The 18,027-nt window shown below is 50.0% G+C and overlaps 1 protein-coding gene across 14 annotated transcripts in view; it reads right to left on the bottom strand.

Moving 5' to 3' along the window:
* Positions 1 to 12,507, bottom strand: part of Kif1a (kinesin family member 1A) — an 88,635-nt gene extending 76,128 nt beyond the window's left edge. For 13 of the 14 annotated variants that reach the window (XM_013118453.2, XM_013118454.2, XM_005077207.3 and 10 more), the window contains exon 1: positions 12,359 to 12,507. The gene's annotated coding sequence lies outside the window, so the exon portion shown is untranslated. Of the gene's footprint in view, positions 1 to 11,120; positions 11,239 to 12,358 lie in introns of those variants that run through there. The other variant, XM_040752996.1, reaches the window with a different exon arrangement.
* Between the last annotated feature and the right edge of the window lie 5,520 nt (positions 12,508 to 18,027).

The raw sequence follows: 18,027 nt of genomic DNA, 5'->3' as shown, positions 1-18,027 counted from the left end.
CACAAGGAATGACAAAGCAAGAGTTTCTAAGAATCTAAGGTCATGGCCTGTCCTCAGGCAGTTTCAGTTGCAAATGGAGAATGTCTGTGTGACCTATGCACCCAAGCTGGTTTCAGCATCAGATCTGAGTCCTCAGAGAGAACAGTCACAAGCCTTCCAGAAAATTATCACCATCCAAGCTCCCCAGCTCCAGCCTCCCCAGTGCAGATGACCATCCACGTGTAATCTCAAAATCATAGATTGCCAAGCAAACGGAAAAGCAATTCATTCCACTAGAGTCAAGGGAGAGAGAGAGGAAGTAGGCAGGGATGATGCCCTGAGAGACTTCAGGGCTTTTTTGTTTTGTTTTAGATTTATTTATTATGTATACAGTATCCACACCAGAAGAGGGCACCAGATCTCATTACAGATGGTTTGTGAGCCACCATGTGGTTTCTGGGAATTGAACTCAGGACCTCTGGAAGAGCAGCAAATGCTCTTAACCGCTGAGCCATCTCTCCAGCCCAGATAGAGTTGCCTTAGTGATTATTGAAGAAAGCAGTAATTAAAAATGATAGGAGAAAATATGGACTTTTAGAAGTTTAAAACCCAGCAGGCCACAAAGTCACTCCCAATAACTTTCATATTATATCAAATAGACTGCTTCACTTGAAAACAAACTAAATATTAACAACAACAACAAAACCCTAGCCCACATATTTAGAAATTTTAAAAGCAAACTTTTAAATAATGGATACACCAAAGAAGTCACGATGGAGCTACAGAAACTCTTAGTAAATAATAACAAAAAATGCTTATTAGCAACCATAATGCAATTTCCACTTCCAACCAGGATGGAATCACAGGGACCAGACTCAGGGTTTGGGTAGGGGGGAAGTCAGACAGTTCTGGAAATGACGAACTGCTCCCAACTCAAGATATTTGCCAGTAATGCTGCCACTGAGCCTTGCAGAATGTCAGTCTATGGCCATCTGATCCAGAGCAGTTAAAAGCTAGACAATACCCAAAGCTTGTACTGAGTAAAGAGGTATTTGTGGATAGAGTATCTCTGATGACATGTTTTGCTCAAGCCCATGGGAGGCCTGCCCCTTTCTGAATAGAGATGGAGGAGGAGTGGGAGGGGAGGGGTAGATGGAGGAGTAGGACTTGGAGGAGAGGAAACTGTGGTCTGTATGTAAAATACATTGTTAAAAAGTTATTTTAAAAAAGAGGTATTAGTAATCCAATCAGTCAGTCTACTGGGTCTTCTCCATCCCAGGAATTCCATGGAGACACCAAAGAATCCTGTAGTAGCTGGGTGACTCCACACCTCCCTGCAGGAAATCTACTCTAGATCTATCCCAGAAAAGTTTTATGGGCTTTGACTGACAAAGCCGTCCCTCCAGAGAGCTGCCAGTCTGCCAGAGCAATGGCCAATGGGCACTAGAGGTCACCTATAACTCAGACCAGAGTGCAAAAGCCACACCCAGTGTCCAGTGCATTAGCACTACGTGTGCTGAAGAGCAGGACAACCCGGAACTACAGAAAACCCAGCCAGCAGAAGCAGGGATTTTCTACATTATTAGATAAATTAGAGTCAATGGTTCAAAACTACCCACAAGCCAGGCACCACGGTGTGCGTCTGCACTCCCAGCGCTAAAGAGATGGAGGTAGAATCATTTGAGTCCAGGAGTTTGAGACTAACCTGTGCAACCGAGCAAGACTCCACCTCAAGAGAAGAGCTAAATTAAATAATATAAAAATATAAATTTGCCGACAAACTAGACAAAAAAACTAGAAATACTTTGTAAGTGAGGTCATCATACATTTTAAAAATAATAATTCAAATCTTATATAGACCTTGAAAGAAAATGGGCAAGAGAGAAGGAGGCAGGGAGAAAGTATGTATCTACGATGTATTCACGGAAACTATGTATCTACGACGTATTCACGGAAACTATGTATCTACGATGTATTCACGGAAACTATGTATCTATGATGTATTCACGGAAACTATGTATCTACGACGTATTCACGGAAACTATGTATCTACGACGTATTCACGGAAACTATGTATCTACGATGTATTCACGGAAACTATGTATCTACGATGTATTCACGGAAACTATGTATCTATGATGTATTCACGGAAACTATGTATCTACGATGTATTCACGGAAACTATGTATCTACGATGTATTCACGGAAACTATGTATCTACGATGTATTCACGGAAACTATGTATCTATGATGTATTCACGGAAACTATGTATCTACGACGTATTCACGGAAACTATGTATCTACGACGTATTCACGGAAACTATGTATCTACGATGTATTCACGGAAACTATGTATCTATGATGTATTCACGGAAACTATGTATCTACGATGTATTCACGGAAACTATGTATCTACGATGTATTCACGGAAACTAGCGAAATTTTGGTGACAAAGTAGTCAAGGAAAATGGACACTGTAGGTCGATTTCACAATGAGCATAAGTTCAGGAATCCATAAGAGTTAGCGCAGAAGCCGACCAGATGGCTCAGGGGTTGAGGCACTGGCCGCTAAGCCTGGGGTAGATTCAGGAATCTAGAAGAGTTAGCGCTGGAGCCGACCAGATGGTTCAGGGGTTGAGGCACTGGCCCCTAAGCCTGACTTCAGTCACAACCAATGCTCGTAGGAGGAGAGAGGAGAGCCAACTAACACAGGTTGGCCTCTGGCCTCCACAGACATGGTTACAGCTCTCAAGTTTGCAAACATACATACGATAAAAAGTAAATAATGTGACTTAAAAAATTTAATTAACAAAACAACATGGAACTCCTGAAATATTGGCGGAAAGTGTAACAGGGACATCTGTCATTAAGTTTCTTTACACACCTGGGGAACGGGGAATATATGACATCCTCAGTAGATATTTAAAAACAAAACAACAATGAAAATATCAATAGCCTTCCAGGCCCACATACAATAAATCTCTGATCGATATTTGAAAAAAATTTAAATCCCAGAAGCTATCCACTGAAATCCACCCAAACATTACACTTGCCAGTGATGGGAAAAAATGTCCCATTTATAAAAAAATCTAGGACCAGCCCAGGATGACTGCCACCACTTCTGCCTAACTGTTACAGAGGTTCCAGCTACAAAGACAGGAAAAGCGAGAGAGAGAGAGAGAGAGAGAGAGAGAGAGAGAGAGAGAGAGAGAGAGAGAGAGAGAGGGAGGGAGGGAGGGAGGGAGGGAAGGGAGGGAGGGAGGGAGGGAGAGAGGGAGGGAGAGAGAGAGAGAGAGATAGCACAGATAATCACCACAGTCTGTTTGCTCATTTGCATAGATGCCAGTATTTCCCACAAATCATGAGTGAGTGCAAAGCTTCAGCAAGTTTGTTGGAAATCTATATGTTGATGCACACCATGTCAGAGACTTAGAAACATTTTACAGTGCCATTTAAAATAATAACCAACCAAACTAAGAAGTACTAAAGATCATCACTAAAGATTCCATGAAATTTTCATGAAGAAAAATTTTAAACTTTACCAAGATCTAAATAAATAAAGAGCTACAACCTTTTCCTGTTTATTTTCGTGCATGTGAAGTGTGTGTGCACATCCGCGTGCATGGTGCCTGCAGGGCATGGGGAGGGGGCAGAGGTCTACATCCAGTGTTTTCCTCCACCTCAGTTTTTGGGACAGGGTTTCTCACTCAGCCTGGAGCTCACCCATTCAGTTAGGAGCCTCCCTGCCCCTACCTCCCCAGCACTGGATTACAAGCAAGAACTGCCCATCTCCAATAGCACCAGGGATCGAATTCGAATTCAAGTCCTCACGTTTGCCTGGCACCAGCCTTACCAGCTGAGCTACCTCCCCAGCCTGAGCTATGAACTATTGTGGAAAACAAAAATCTCAAAAATGTCGACTTTTATGTAAATCAATCTAAAACTCCATTGTAATTTCAAGTGATATCTTAATCTCTTTTATTAAACTTGGCAACTTGCTTCTAAAAATGTGTGTGGGAGAATAAGATACTAGGAATGCCAATACCAAGTCTGAAGGGAAACAGACCATGGATTCACTGTCCCAGGGCTACAATTTGGATCCAGACTTCCCACACTCAGCCCATGTGACCCCAGCTTACTCTACTGGGAGGTGATGTGATCTTTGGGAAAGGACCTGGGGTGGTGTGTCCCAGTCACTGGGGAAATGCTTGACAGGAATACAGGGACCTTAGGCCCTCTCTTCCTCTCTCCTAAACATAAGATTTAAAAAATGGCTTCACACACAGTGAACCCCTGCAGTGATGGCTCAACACAGGCCAAAGCAATGAGGCCATGCAACCTTGGACCTAAACTCTGAGCCTTATGAAACCTTCCCCTTTGTAAGATGATCCTCCCGGGCATTTGTTGTATTCAGCTGCCTGGGGTCAACCGATCTAAAACTATTAAATGGATATTTGTAAAACTAAGCAGTTTCTAAGTTGTTAATTTTGTTAAGGTTCACTATTATAACAGCTTCATTTTATTATGAGCTGCTGTTGACTTCCTACTGTGCCCACCCCATAAACAAAACTTTATCAGATACACATGCACAGGAAAAATCAGTCTCTATGGGGCCGTATCCCGCCATAGTTTTGGGCATACACAGAGTCTTGGAATGTGTTCCCTGCAGATCAGGAGGTATAATGCAGTATTGGGACTGAGTGAGAAGCTGGCTGTGGTGGACCCAGCCCTGTAGTCCCAGCCTTTAGGAGGTAGAGACAGGAGGATCAGGAGTTCAAGGTCATCTTCTACTCATAGCAAGTTCAGGACCACTCTGGACTACATGTGATCATGGATGAATGGATGGATGGATGGATGGATGGATGGATGGATGGATGGACAGACAGATATAAATAGACTAACTGATTTAGAGAGGGATAGAAACCCACCCATGTTAACAAAAAGGATCAGAATCACACCTATGAAGTATAGTCCTTTGCATGTGGTGTGTAGCTACAGCCAGGGAGATGTCTCAGTGAGTAACAGGGCTTGCTAACCAAGCATAAGAACTTGAGTCCATATTTCCAAAATCTATGTAAGAAGCCAGGAACATCTGTAGTCCAAACAGGGTTTGAGAGTCAGGCGCTGGTGGCACATGCCTTCAATCCCAGCACTAGGGAGACAGAGGCAGGAGGAGCTTTGCGAGTTTGAAGTCAGCCTGGTCTATAGAGTGAGTTCCAGGACAGACTCTAAAGCTACAGATAAATCCTGTCTGGAAAAAACCAAAACAACAAACAAACAGGGGTTGAAGATACAGGTTACAGAGACAAAAGTATGACAGGAACTTGTTGGCCAATGATCCTAGCTGAACAAATGGTGAGCTAGAGTCAGTGAGAAACTCTTGTCTTAAAAGAATAAGATGGAGAAAGGTAGAAGAGGACACCCAAAGTTCTCCCCTGGCCTCTGCATCCTCTGTGCGTGTACAAACAAGGTCACAAACACCTGCATACACGTGCATGTACAAACACATATATGAAACATTTTAAAATATGTTTAATTTTTAAAAGGGTAGCTAGGATAACATCATCATCACACCATACTCTGGAGGGTGTGGGGGGATGAATTCTCTCAGAGGCAAAGAGAATAGGTCATTGTGTACAACAAAGGGGAGCATGGAAATGGCAGAATCAAAAGGAACTGTGCTGCTTGGGGGTCCTGACCCAGGGAAGGGGGCCCCTCACTCATGATTTGTAGGCCAGGATGTGTCTGTATATTTCAAGCTTCGACATCAACGTGGGACAGGACTGTGTACAGGGAGAGCAGGGAGATGCCAAATCCCTGTGGACAGTGGGTAGGAGACAACCATGATGCAATGGCGGAGGATGTAGCCACGGATCTAATCCCCAGAGTCATGTGCTAACAACATCTTTAGGATGAAGAAATGGACCGTTTGTGGACTCATGATTTAATGGCGCATCATGGAAGCAACTTTAATATAAAATCAAGCTCTCTGGTACACTTGTTCTGTCTTGGATGGGATAGTTTTGGCTGTTAGATGCAGTATAAGTATTTCACCATAGCTAAGCAAAGGCAGGCATCTATGCTATTTGACTACAGACCCTATGTTCTGTGAGTTATGTGGTCCCAGGTATTTCATGATAGCTACAGAATTTGGATCAAGACACATGCAGAAGACAGACAAGTATGTGGGGTGGGCATGAGCAGCAGGTGCTCTTGGCCACCCGGGAAGGTGATAACTCTGCAGAGAACTCATGAGGGTTGCCCTGGCAACCTAGCAGCCTTTACCTGGGGATCAGTCTAGCTTTAAGATAGGTCAGTGGAGTTATCTGTGTCCACACAACCATACCAGAGACACTGAAGAATATGGCATCAACAGGTTCCTCTTCCTGAATATGAGAGGGAAAACATCTGGAATGGGTTCTCTTTTTATCACAACGGATGCAAAGATTCAAAGCCGGTTCACACCCAAAGAGTGAGGAGGGGGCCCTCAGCCAACTAGTGCTCCTGCCTGCCAGTCACACTGAGACCTCATGAAATGAGAGACAAAACACAGCAGAGTCACTCCAGTGGTGAGATACAGGGCTGGGTGGCCGCAGAGGTGCAGGGAGGCAGAGGGGACGCCCGTGTGGCACTCTCCCTCCCAGGGCTACGTTTGGGTACCCAAAGAATCCTGAGGAAGGCAGGGGTGGGGCTAAACGGGAAACTGTCCCACTGCCACCATCCACCTCATCATAGGTAGCATGACTGGGCCACCCACAGGCAGCTGAATGCCTTTTTTCCCATAAAAACTAAAGAGCACAGTCTTCTGGTCAGAGGTTGAGACCAAAGCCCTGGTGCTGGGTGGGTAACGTGGCAGCAGCCACCCCATCACCTGGGCCTACAAAGGGTCCCCAGTCGGAGCCCCACTCAGAGGAAGAGGGTGCATCTCAAGCGCTTCCGACCCTGGGCCTCCCAAGTTGGCGTGTGCACTAATAGGACTCCAGTGTCTGTGTGCCACAAGGGCGCAAAGTGGGCAGCTTGAGTAAAGCTGCAGGAAACGGGCCGCAGGGAAAAGGGAAGCCGCAGACAAGGCAAGCAAAGCCTCAGCTTACAGACTCGGTGCCCCAGAAAGAGCCACCTTCGGCAACAGGAGCAGGGCACTCTGACACGGAAGCCGCTGCTAAAGGAGGCAAACATGGAAAAGGCGGCAGGCAGGATTTCAGACCGGGAACTGGAAGATGAAGTCTAAGAGATGTCCACAAAACAGAAAAGACCAGAGACAAATGTGGGGGAGAAAAAAAACGACAACGTGGAATCTAAGGAGGAAAAGAGGAAAAAGGTGAGAAGACCATAAACCTACAAATAAGAGACCGGGTCCTCCATTCAAATGGCCCACAAGCATCGTTAAAAAGAAAATCCCACTGAGAGCAGTCCAAGTGCACGGTAGACTCCCATGGAAAATGACGATTGCAGAGAGAGGAGTTCCAGGCCAAGGTAGTCATAAGCCCGGGATGCCCAGGCCCATGAAGCCAGAGCCTCCATGTTCTGAGGAAATGACTCAGCAAGGGTGAGGATGGAAAAGAACCTCATACACTCAGATCCATGTGGCATTTTCATTGTCACAAGGATGCGCCTCAGCAAAGCAGGATAGAAAACCATAGAAGACAGCCAGAGACTCAAACTGGAACCAGCTGACAGAAGATGGTGAGCATTAGGCTAATAGTCATTAGTCAGACAGGAGGGTGGCTCCCAGTCCTGGGGTGCCAGGAAAGAGGGGACTCTGCAGAGCTGCAGAACCCTAGAGACAAAAGGAACCCATTCAGTTTAAAAAAAAAAAGTGATATCTGAGGTCAGAGGAAAACTCTGACCAAGAAAGTCTTGCCAGGGGCTGGAGAGATGCCTCAATGGTTAAGAGTACTGGCTGCTCTTCTAGAGGATCTGGGTTCAATTCCTAGCACCCAATGGTGGCTCACCATCGTCTATTCCGGGAACACCCTCTTCTGGATCCCTCAGGTACCAAGCATGCACGGACATATGTACAAACAAAACACACACACACACACACACACACACACACACGTAAAATTAACTTTAAAAACATATATTAAAAAAGATGACCCTGCCGAAGCACAGAAGAAATACACAAACAGCAAAACTCCAGGCCAGTGCTCCTCCATGTCCTTCCTGTAGTCACCTATGGTTGCTACAGCTCTGTCCCATGCTCCCCAGCAGCCACAGGGACCGAGAAGCAGGCAGAAAGTGAGAGCCACTCACAGAGGACAACTGGGCCCCCCTCCCCGAGGGAAGTGGCCTCAGAATGGTGCCCATTGGCCCTGTGTCTTACTGTCTTAATTTGAACAGGTGACAGATGGGATAGGCAGCTGAGCCCCACGTGAAGATGAGTGGAAGAGGGGAGTCCTCGAACCCCTCTACTGCACTTCTGGGCCAGCTCAAGGGGAGGGGACCAAAGGGACCGTCAGGGGCTGTTGTGACCCCTGGATCTCCACCCAAAGGGAAGGATGTCCTGCTCAGCCAGCCTCAAAAATTCCTAGACCTAAGACTGCCCCGGTGGACAGTGTAACAGCTGTTTACCCTGAGCTTTGGAGATCAAAGACGGTACTCACTGAGTCTTACTGGAAGGCAGGTGGCAGGGAATGGGGATATAAGAGAAAAAGGAAAGACAGACGGGAGGGGTGGAAGACAGACAGAAGGCACCAAAAGAGCAGCAATTGTTTGGAGCTTGGAAAAGTCAAGCATGACTCTTCAGGATCCTCAGTGTCTGCATCTGAGTAATGGGCACACTACCACTGGCATCTGAAAGCATCGGATAATGGAATGCACACAATGACACATTGCAATTTATATCATATAAATGTCCCCTGCTTTCTTCCCAGTCCCAAGCCTGGGGGGAAGAGGGCAGGAGAGATGGGGAGGGGGAATCCGCATCCTGTGTGCTGGTGACTTACAGCACGCTTTGGGAAGGAGGAGGTACCCAAGAAGCCTTTTGGGAAGATCTAGGGCTGGAAAGAAAGAAATCTAGAGAAGGGTCAGACAGGGGGAAAAATCAGGCACCCAGGGATGCCAAATGCATGTGTGCCTACACATGTGCATCTGCGTGCATGAGTGTGACCTGCAGATGTGTACACATGCGAATTGTCATAGTATATTTGTATCTGATGTGTGTGGCCCCAACCCCCCCCCAACGTAAATGTGGGGAAGATGAAACCCTTAGGGTCTTGCTGGCCCTGACCACTCCTGCACCCCCCCACCTTGAGCTGTCCTCTGGTCTGTCCCAGTGTGTGGTTAATGGTACCCAGGAAGTCCTAGATGGATGCCTCCGCCTGCCAGTCACCCCCAGATGGGCCACAGCTGCCTTCCCCACCTATCTCCAGCCCTAGCCAGAATGAGAGGTTGGTGGGAACCAACATTGAAGGACATCAACAACCTGAGCAAGGGGATACTCAGATACTCAGTGTCCCTGGTCCTAACCCCCCACCAGCTTCTAGGACCAGGGCTGCCACTGCTGCAGGTCCCTGGAATTGGGCAGGGTAAGAAGGATCTCCAGCTACATGGACCGCAGTCCTGAAATCTGAGCAAGAGACGGCACACAGGGGGCACCTCCAGACAATCTGAAAGTCTCTGCCTGCCCACACCACACCCGGAATTACATTAAAAGTATGTATGAAGGCTTTGCTGAGGGCATCTCAGGAACTACATGCCAGCAGGCGGGACTGGGTAGTCACCCCGAGAGACAAGAGAGCCTTTGCTGCTGACCTTGACTGAATCTTCCAGCCCTGCAGTGTCCCCACCTGCATCACAGAAGGCCTGGCTCAGCCAGCCTTGAGTCACCAAAACCCTGGGGGAGGAGCAGTCAGCAGGGCCAAGTGTGGATCCAGGACCCCGGTTGGATCCACCTCGGGTGGAGCTGGGGTGCCTCTGCTCTGCTTCCGGTACCGGTACCGCTTTAGTACAGCTTCGGTACCGGCAGTGGGAAGCTCTGTCCTTTGGGACTAAGAGCCCTGGTTTTGCCCATGCTCGAGGGAACATGTGGACCTCTGCACACCGGAAATTACGTGTTCATCTGCCAGCTCAGTGGCCCAGGTCCGTCACTCTCCACAGGTGACCACTGAGTCCCTGCCGGTTCTTGGAGAGATGAGCTCTGCCCAAAGGCTTGGCCAGTGTACAATTTTTGTGCAGGAGGACCCTCCTTGACCAATCTTATCCGTCTGGACTTTCGCTGGGGCTGGTCAGACTCACCTGCTACTCTGTCTTTGCTCCCCACCCCCACCCCCGCCAAACCCTGCACGAAGCCCACAGGAGGATTGCCCTGCTGTATTTACAGAGCATACAGTCAACGTAAGAGACAGAAAAATGGGCACAGAATGGGCTGGATCCTGAGACAACCCACTGCCCCAGTTCCTGCCTACTGGCGGGACCGAATCCCACTCAGCCACTCATCAGTCTGGCCTTGTGCAGAGCACAGGCCTCCACCTGTCTGAGGCTGGTGCAGTCTGCAGGTTCCGCGCTCCATCTGAGTTGGGCGTTAGGACGGGGGGGGGGGGAGGGGACATGTCCAGAGAGGTATCCATCCTGAGCAGTGCCCAGTGCAGGAGCTCCCGCGGCCAGCAAACCAAGAAGGACAAGCTGTCCTTCAGATCCATCCTCACTCTGAGGAAGCCGTTAGTAGGGAGGGGTCCCTGCCTTGGAAACAGGCTTCACACCCAGAGGATGGACGTTGAGTTTCCCGCAGCCCTCTGAGAAGACTCGGATGTTGACTCCACCCACCAAAGGCAAGGAACCTCCCGCGGACCGTGCTTGTGCAGAGCAAGAGCAGACCTGAGGCCTGCCTTGGACCCCCGCAGCACCCCTCACCCTGCTGCCCCACACCTGTCCTGCCCACCCCCTCCCCACAGCCTGGCTAGGGCAGGTGACAGCCACACCTGCAAAATGGCCGCCGCAGGTGCGGCCCCAGCCCCCCGAACCCCACCGCTTCCCCGCAGCCTGCGCTGCCTCCTTAGACAGAGGCGCTGGGCACGTTGCCCTGGCAGCCGCCTTCGGCCAGCTCGGTGTGACCGTGTCTTCCGCAGGAGCCTGCGCTGAGCCCGTGGGTCCCCGGGATTGGACTAGCACCAGCCCAGAGCGCAGCAGGAACTCTCCGCACCTCCTCCTCCCGCAGCCGCGTGATCCGATCCGCTTGCCCTAGCAGGCCTTTAATCCCAGCAATGCGGTTCCCTCTTAGGTAGGCTAGCGCTGGGAGACTGGTCCTCTGGCCTCTGGGGAAAAGTCCCCATTCCTGGGGACGTGGGCGCGCATCGGGTCCGCGCCCGGGCGACGTCGCGCCGGCGCCCAGCAGGCCCCATGACTTGGCAATCCCTCTCTCCCCTTCCCCTCCCTCGCCTGCGGCCCCCATCATCCGGCACCTCACCGCACCGCGGACCTTCCCTCTCCCTCTCAGCCCGGATGCACTCCCTGCCTCTTCGGGAGCAGAGGGCGCTGCCTTTCCCCTAGGAAGCAGGTGGGGGGAGGAGTGGCTTAATGGGGGAGAGCGAGGGTCTTCGCAGGCAGTGCTCCTAGAGCCAACCGATGCCAGACGCCTGGGGACCTCTGCGCGTCCCTCAGCCCCTCCCTCCAGGCAGGGGGCCACACCTGTTACTGGGGCGCTGGCTTAGTAGCCGCCAGGCGTGTCTGTGGGTGGTTCCTCCCGTGCTGTGTCTTTCTGGAAGGGAAATGGGGTCTCTGGAGGGAGGGGCATCGGAAGCAATAAGAGTGATGGGCAGTCACCAAGTGCGCATTAAGCCGGTGGCCGGGCCGTGGCGCCGCATCCCCCGCCCCGCCCGCCTGTTTTGCTGCTGGCTCCAGCATCTGCCCTCCCCCACCCACCGGGGACCAGAGCGGCTGCCCCGCGCACCCTCCCCTAGGGCCCGGATCAGCAGCCGCGCCCCGTCCCGACGCCCCGCAGCCTTGTCCTGCTCCCTATTCCTCGTCTCTGCCTCCCCTCCCCCGCGGATCCATCGCATCCCTCTGGGTAGCCCCTCTGCAGTGGAGAGATACAGGGGGAAAGGAGGCTTTGACCAAATCTGATGGTCCCTCTCTCTGGCGACCTCCGCCCACACGGGCCAAGGGTCGAGCGGCAGCAAAGGCGTCTTTTCTAAGGGTCCTGAAAAGCTTCGCAGGGAGCACCGACACCCCTGAATTCGCCCCTTTGTTCTCCGAAGAGGCGGAGGAAGGTCGGGGGAAGGGAAGCCGCAGCTCCAAGCCCGCGCTTCGGGCTGCGACAAGGGCATTGGCGTTGGCCGGGAACCCCCCACCGATGCACACTTAGTGCGGGTGCCGGATGCCACCGACAGGTGCGGGATGAAGAACGCGGATGGCGACAGGCCGGGCGGGCGGTAGCCTTACCTCTCAGGCGTCACTGGCGGCGGCCCCGCATGGGCACTGGCACCAGAGAGGGTCCCCCCAGACTGGAACCGATGCTGCTTGCTGACTGCTCCTGGTGCTGTGACGGTGGCGCCGCGTGACGAGCTCCGTGCCCCCGGCCCGGCCCTCCCCGAGTCCCTCCCGATGCGCTGGTTGGCTGCGCGCTGCGTCCGAGCCTCAGCCGCCAGCTGGTTTGTCGCGCGGGGAGAGGGACGGGCGTAGCGGCCGCAGAAGAGATGGGGTTGGAGCGGGAGGGGGCTGGGGCTGAGCTGTGACATCACCAGTGAGGGGTGGGGGGCAGACGCCCGGAATCAGATGCAGCATCCCCTCGCTCAGCACGGCCTTTCCCTCCCAGAGAGGCACTGGGTAGCGCCCAGCTGAACCTGCCTGCAGACTCGGGACCAAGCCCTTGCTGCTTTCAACTGAAATCATAAAAACTGTAAAACATCCACCTGCTGGATCCGGTGGCCTCAACACCGGAGCATCGTATGGGGACCAAGGGAAAAAAAGCTGGGTGTGGGGTTTGGGCGGGCTCATCTTTCACTGGAGGGTAGGTAGGGGCGTGTTAGGGCTCTGCACTCCAGGGAGTTAACAGGTGAGTCTTAAAATCGCTCCTGGTGTCTGGGCTGGGTCGCAGCCAGGGCATTGAAGGGAGTACTGTTAACAGGATGACGCCACAGCCGGAGGCTGACCCCACCTCCCTCCCTCAGGTGCAGACCTTCATCCTTGTCCCCTAGTCCACGGGTCATAGGCTGTCATCACACACTATCGCTCTGGTCTAAATTCCCTGGATCCTAACCCACATGCTTCTCTGGATCTTCAATGGCAAACCCAGCTTTCATGGACTCTCCTCCTTTCACAGTAGGGGTTGGCTGGCAGCTCAATGCACCATGGGGCCAACCACAGCCCAGGACTGAGTAACTCGGACAGGGCCTATGGTCAGTTTACCCACCAGGGCTCCTCGCACTGCGGTGGCGGGTGTGATGACGTCATGTGATCATGAAACTAGGGCTCCGGGCTTGCTCCCCAAAAAGCCCCTGCCCGCTGCATCCCCTGCTCCCGGCAGTTGCTGGGCACTTTAAAATGTTAGTCACAATCCACAGAAGCCCGTGGGAGGCGGCGCTCCACCTCAGTTGCAACTGTGAAGCAAGATCCCTGTAAGCAGAGCAGGCCCAGACCCTCCATCTTCTGGCAGACAATACCTCACTCCCACCCCGCCCCTCCAAAGCCCGGAAAAGGCTCCCCCCACTTTTGTTCCCCATAATCACCCGAATAAGATGACTGGACAGTTATAGACAGCATAGCTAATAGGCAGCTAATCTTCAAGGATGACAGGAACAAAACATCATGGTGATTGTGACTCTATTTTCGCTTGTTAATTCAGGCAAAGCCTATGGCTCTCCAACAGCTGAGCTTTTGCTAAGCACTGTTTCTCTTGAGTTTTTGAATTGCCAGCCTATGGAGGTAGGTATGTTCCGTACGCTGGTGGCTGCTGTGACAAAAGCAACTGACAGAAGGAAAGGGCTTATTGTGGTCCATGCTTTATTAATGTCCTCTGTCCATCGCAGTGGGAGGACAATTTAGCAGAGGGCAGCTGATCACATCATGTGCACAGTCCGGAAGCAGAGAGGAATGAATGTTGGGCTGGGATTACTTTGTCTGTTTTATTCAGTTCAGGACCAGAGCCCAAGAGACGGTGCTGCCCACATTTAGGGTTTTCTCCATCAGTTACAAACACCTCACAGGCAAACTCCTGGTGATGCTAAATCCAGCCAGGCTGACAATGAAGACTGACCACCCTGCTGTGCTTACACCTATCATTTCTGTATTTTTTCATTATATGTTTTTTCTTCCACTTTATCCTGTGTGTGTGTGTGTGCTTTGCATTTATGATTGAGACCACGTGTGTGTGCAAGGGCGTTGTATGTGCATGCATGCATGCAGCACCCAGAGGCTGACACTGAGTCTCTCCCTTGGCCACCCTCCTTATGTACTGAGGCAAGAAGGTCTTGAAGGTAAAGCCAGAGCTTGCTGATTTGGCAAATCTATTCTATCCGGCTCTACCCAGAGGTTCCTGTCTCTGTCTCCCAGGCAATGGGATTAGGTGGGCTCTAGGAAGTTAAGGCCTACGAGGCCAAGAGATGAACCACCCTGAAGTTTGCCTGCCGCTGTCAGTGTTCCTGCTCCTGCCTAGCCAATGAGGGGTCACTACACAATGTCGATGGGTCAGAGTGCCTGGGTGCTGGGAGAGTATATAAGTTTCTTCCCATTGCTAATAAATGAGTCTGCTGTTTTTCCTTTCATCTGACTCCCAGGGTCTGTGTCATTGACTTCCAGCCTTCTCAATCCCTCCCCCCAAGTGAGCCATTAGGACCCAGCAACAGTGGGTCACCACACCTACCCAGTGTTTACACAGATCCCTGGGATCTGACTCTAGTCCCTCATGCCTTCAAGGCAAACACTCACCCATCGAGCCATTTCCCCAGTCCCCATTTCTTCTTTTCACTGTGTTTTTAAATATTGCCAAAAGTCCAACCTTAGTTTAGTGACTTCTCGGTTTCCCCTTTATTTTACTCACCTGTTGTTCCCTTCACCAGTCTTTGGGTTCTGTTTGTGGCTCTCTTTACAGCTTTCAGTATTCTAAAATTTCACTATCTATCTAAAGCAACACAACTCCTTCTACAGCCCTGCCTTGGACCGATATAACAAATTTGCTCCTATGTCATGGTCGCTCCGATCTAAATGCTTGCATACCTAACGACCTCTCAAATAATCTTACTTTCTAGTCTGTTTGTTGGGAATCTTTTGTTACCACAGTCCGATTAAACTTCATTACATTACAAAGTACGTTTGGTCGAGATCCTGGCCAGAAGTAAATGTGTGTGTATGTGCATCGTGTGCATTCAGGAGCCTGACGAGTCAAGAAGGGGCATAGGCTCACCTAGAACTGGAGTTGTGGGGGGGGGCGACAGGGGGCTGCAGCTTCCATGTGGGTGCTGGGGATTGAACCCTGGTCCCCTGCACACAGCCGGTTCTCTTTTTTATTATTATTATTTTTATTTTAAATAGCTTGTTTTACATGTCAATCCCAGTTCCCTCTCCCTCCCCTCCTCCCGCACTCCCACCCTATCGCCAATTCCTTCCACATACAGGATATCTAGAGTCTGTCATTTCACTCAGGGCAGGGTCCAGGCACTCCCCTAAGAGTCCAGGCTGAGAGAGCATCCCTCTTTGTGTTATGGACACACGAAGTCTGTTTGTATGCCAGGGATAAACAGTGATCTACTGCTCAGGGCCCCATAGGTTGCCCAGGCTTCCTCACTGACTCTGACATTCAGGGGGTCTGGATCAGTCCCATGCTGGCCTCCCAGCTGTCGGTCTGGGGTCCAAGAGCTCTCCCTTGTTCGGATCACCTGTCTCTACTGGTTTTGCCAGCCCATTCTTTGCCAATTTGCTCATTGCTCCTCTCTCTCTGTCACTGGGTTCCTTGGGTTCAGTTCAGTGTTTAACTGTGGGTGTTTGCCTCTGCTTCCATCAGTCACTGGATGAAGGCTCCAGGATGGTTATAGACATCAAGTTCATTATCAGGAATGGGCATTCGAGGTGGTCTCTCCACTATTGCTTAGCTTGCCAATTGGTGTCATCCCTTTAGATCACTAGAGGTCACAATGGTGCCTGATCTGTCTTCTAACCTATGATTCCCTCTTCCCCCTGTCCTACCCCCCTCAACCTTCCTATTCCCCCATGACCTACTCTCTCTTCCTATTCTCCCCCTCTCTATTTCCCAGCTCCCACTCCCCCCACCCCTCCCCGTGTTCCCCATCTGTTCAGAGGATCTTGCCTCATTTCTCTTCTCTTGGGTACCATGCATATCTTTTAGGTTCTTTCCTGTTTCCCAGACTCTCTGTCAGTGGAAGTGCAGACTGGCACTATCCTGATCCATGTCTAAAATCCATATATGAATGAGTACATACCATGTTTGTCTTTTTGTGACTGGGTTACCTCACTCAGGATGGTTTCTTCCAGTGCTATCCATTTACCTGCGAATTTCAAGATTCCATTGTTTTTTTCTGCTGAGTATACTCCATTGTGTAAATGTACCACATTTTCTCTATCCACTGTTCAGTTGAGGGGCATCTAGGTTGCTTCCAGGTTCTGGCTATTACAAATAATGCTGCTATGAACATAGTAGAGCAGATGCCCTTGTTGTATGAATTTGCCTCTTTTGGATATATGCCTAAAAGTGGAATTGCTGGGTCTTGTGGTAGATTGATTCCCATTTTCCTGAGAAATCTCCATACTGATGTCCAAAGTGGCTGTACAAGTTGGCACTCCCACCAGCAGTGGAGGAGTGTTCCCCTCTCTCCACATCCTCTCCAGCATAAATTGTCTTTGGTGTTTTTTATTTTAGCCATTCTGACAGGAGTAAGATGGTATATCAAAGTTGTTTTGATTTGCATTTCCCTGATGACAGCCGGTTCTCTTAACTTCAGACCTTGATCACTTTTTGTTGTTTGTTTGTTTGTTTTTTGAGACGGAGTTTCTCCATGAAGCTTTGGCTATCCTGGAACTCACTCTGTAGACCAGGCTAACTTCAAACTCACAGAGATCTGCCTGCCTCTGCCTCCCAAGTGCTAAGGTTAAAACATGTCCTGGGTCAGTTCTTGGAACTTTTAAGTCTAGTTTGTCTCAACCTTTAATTCCAACTTAATCCACTATAATAATCAGCTTTATCAAGACCCAGTTTTAACACTACAATTAAAATTCAATGGTGTCCTCCGTATTTCTAATAGAATGATCTGGGTTTTCTTCTGCTGAATTATTCTTACTTTTATTCTACAGCAATTGCTCTGAATTCAAGATTCCTTTTTATTTATCCCATATCCCTGTTTAAATTTTTCGGTAAAATTATGTGCATGTTTCTTTAAAAAGTATGTGTATGCACACATTTGTGCAAGTGACTTAAGAGGTCAGAGGAGGGCATCAGATTCCCTGGAGATGGAGTTACAGGCCACCCAGAGTGGCTGCTGAGAACTGAACTCTGCAAGAGTAACAAATGTTAACTGCTTAGCCATCTCTCTTCTCCAACAAACCTGCTTTTTTCCCCTTTGTTTATTTTTATAATAAAATACTTACTGGGTGGTGGTGGCACACGCCTTTAATTCCAGCACTGGGAAGCAGAGGCAGGCCAGTCTCTGTGAACTTGAGGTCAGCTTTTCTACAGAGTTAGTTCCAAGACAGGCTCCAGAGCTAAACGGAAAAACCATATCTTGAAAATCAAAAATAAAATATTTAAAACAGTGAACTTACAGGAAGAAAAAACTCAATGTTAGCAGACCACTCTGGAGGTTCCAGGCACAATTGGGGAGGGGCGGTTCCTGTGTCTTGACCTTAAGGGCTGCAGATCATGGCTGGAGTATGTTGGAGCAAATTGTTAATCCCCAATGCCTTAAGGGTTTCCCACTAGGATCCAGAGTCTAAAGATTCTTGCCTTTTCCCCACAGTGGCACCTGGGGCCAGGCCTTTGTGTGGGACACTCATCGTGCAGAGCACAGGGTTCAGCATAGTCTCCATGTCCACTTTCCGGCCATCACCTTGGTCCCTTCTTCCCCATGGCAGGCACCGCTGAGTCTTTCCAGACTTAGTTATGG

The sequence above is a fragment of the Mesocricetus auratus genome, unplaced genomic scaffold, assembly GCF_017639785.1.
Source record: "Mesocricetus auratus isolate SY011 unplaced genomic scaffold, BCM_Maur_2.0 Super-Scaffold_100010, whole genome shotgun sequence".
NCBI lineage: Eukaryota > Metazoa > Chordata > Mammalia > Rodentia > Cricetidae > Mesocricetus > Mesocricetus auratus.
Note: the sequence above shows the minus strand (reverse complement) of the source record. Positions and strands in the feature narration are given on the sequence as shown.